Raw genomic sequence first — 3,783 nt, forward strand, 5'->3', positions numbered from 1 at the left:
CCACGACTATGATTATAACAATCACGACCATGATTATAACAACCACGACCATGATTATAACAACCGCACCCATGATTATAACAACCATGAATATGATTATGACAGCACGACCTTGATTATAACAACACGACCATGATTATAACAACACGACCATGTTTATAACAACCACGACTATAATTATAACAACCACGACCATGATTATAACAACCACCACTATGATTGTAATAACCACCACTATGATTATAACAACCACGGCCATGATTATAACAACCATGACCATGATTATAACAACCACGACCATGATTATAACAACCACGACCATGATTATAACAACCACGACCATGATTATAACAACCAAGACCATGATTATAACAACCACGACGATAATTATAACAACCACGACCATGATTATAACAACCACGACTATGATTATAACAACCATGACCATGAGTATAATCACGACTATGATTATAACAACCAAGACCATGATTATAACAAACATGACCATGATTATAACAACCACGACTATGATGATAACAAGCACGACCATGAAAAAAACAACAACGACCATGATTATAACAACCACGACTATGATTATAACAACCAAGACCATGATTATAATCACGACTATGATTATAACAACCAAGACCGTGATTATAACAACCACGACCATGATTATAACTACCACGACTATGATTATAACAAGCACGACCATGAATAAAACAACAACGACCCTGATAATAACAACCACGAATATAATTAAAACAATCACGACTATGATCATAACAACCACGACGATACTTATAACAACTACGACCATGATTATAACAACCACGACCATGATTATAACAACCATAACCATGATTATAACGACCACGACTATGATTATAACAAGCACGACCATGAATAAAACAACAACGACCATGATTATAACAACATGACTATAATAATAACAATCACGACTATGATTATAACAACCACGACCATGATTATAACAACCACGACCTTGATTATAACAACACGACCATGATTATAACAACGATGACCATGTTTATGACAACCACGACTATGATTATGACAACCACGACCATGATTAGAACAACCACGACTATGATTATAACAATCACGACCATGATTATAACAACCACGACCATGATTATAACAACCGCACCCATGATTATAACAACCATGAATATGATTATGACAGCACGACCATGATTATAACACTCACAACCATGATTATAACAATCACGACCATGATTATAACAACCACGACTATAATTATAACAACCACGACCATGATTATAACAACCACCACTATGATTGTAATAACCACCACTATGATTATAACAACCACGGCCATGATTATAACAACCATGACCATGATTATAACAACCACGACCATGATTATAACAAATCCATTTAATTCATGATTATAAATGTAAACAAGTTAATTCTCATGATTATATCAAATCACGACGATAATTATAACAACTACGACCATGATTATAACAAATCTCGACTATGATTATAACAACTATGACCATGAGTATAATCACGACTATGATTATAACTTCAAGACTATGATTATAACAACCATGACCATGATTATAACAAATCCACGACTATGACATAACAAGCACGCACCATGAATAAAACAACAACGACCATGATTATAACAACCACAACTATGATTATAACAACTACATTCATGATTATAATCACGACTATGATTAGATCAACCACGAATATACTAAAACAATCACGACTATGATTATACCAACCACGACGATATCTTTATAACAAATCTCACTTAATTCACATTATAACAACTATCTAATCATGATTATAACAACCATAACCATGATTATAACGACCACGACTATGATTATAACAAGCACGACCATGAATAAAACAACAACGACCATGATTATAACAACACGACTATAATAATAACAATCACGACTATGATTATAACAACCACGACCATGATTGTAACAACCACGACCATGATTATAACAACACGACCATGATTATAACAACGACGACCATGTTTATGACAACCACGACTATGATTATGACAACCACGACCATGATTAGAACAACCACGACTATGATTATAACAAGCACCATCATAAATATTACAAGCACGACCATAAATATAACAACCACGTCTATGATTATAACAACCACGACTATGATTATAACAACCACAACCATGTTTATAACAACCACAAATATGATTATAATTACCACCACCATGATTATAACACTCACGACCATGATTATAACAACCACGACCATGACTATAACAACCACGATCATGTTAATAACAAACACGACTATGATTATGACAACCACGACCATGATTAGAACAACCACGACTATGATTATAACAAGCACCATCATAAATATGACAAGCACGACCATGAATATTTCAACCACGACTATGATTATAACAATCACGACCATGTTTATAACAAACCAGAAATATGATTATAAATACCACGACCATGATTATAACACTCACGACCATGATTACAACAACCACGACTACAATTATAACAATCACGACTATGATCATAACCACGACAATGATTATAACAACCAAGACCATGATCATAATCACGACTATGATTATAACAACCAAGACCATGATTACAACAACCACGACTATGATTATAACAAGCACGACCATGAATAAAACAACAACGACAATGATTATAACAACCACGACTATAATTATAACAATCACTACTATGATTTTAAAAACCAAGACGATAATTATAACAACCACGACCATGATTATCACAACCACGACTATAATTATAAAAACCACGACTATGATCATAACAACCACGACCATGAGTATAACCACCACGAATATGATTATAACAACAACGACCATGATTATAACACTCACGACCATGATTATAACAGCCACGACTATGATTATAACAACCAAGACCATGACTAAAACAACCATTACCATGATCATAACAACCACGACTATGATTATAACAAGCACGACCATGAATAAAATAACTACGACCATGATTATAAAAACCACGACTATAATTATAACAATCACGACTATGATTATAACAACCACGACCATGATTATAACAACCACGAATATGATTATCACAACCATGACCATGATTATAACAACCACGACCATGATTATAACAACCCCGACCATGATTATAACAACCAGGACCATGATTATAACAACAACGACCATGATTATAACAACCACGACTATGATTATAACAACCAAGACCATGATTATAATCACGACTATGATTATAACAACCAAGACCATGATTATAACAACCACTACCATGATTATAACAACCACGACTATGATTATAACAAGCACGACCATGAATAAAACAACAACGACAATGATTATAACAACCACGACTATAATTATAACAATCACGACTATGATTATAAAAACCACAACGATAATTATAACAACACGACCATGATTATAAAAACCACGACCATGATTATAGCAACCACGACTATGATTATAAAAACCACGACCATGATTATAACAACCACGACCATGATTATAACAACCAAGACCATGATTGTAATCACGACTATGATTATAACAACCGCGACCATGATTATAAAAACCGCGACCATGATTATAACTACCACGACTATGATTACAACAAGCACGACCATGAATAAAACAACAACGACCATGATTATAACAACCACGACAATAATTATAACAATCACGACTATGATTATAACAACCACGACGAT

This window comes from Homarus americanus, unplaced genomic scaffold (assembly GCF_018991925.1).
Source record: "Homarus americanus isolate GMGI-L3 unplaced genomic scaffold, GMGI_Hamer_2.0 scaffold46910, whole genome shotgun sequence".
Classification (NCBI taxonomy): Eukaryota; Metazoa; Arthropoda; class Malacostraca; order Decapoda; family Nephropidae; genus Homarus; species Homarus americanus.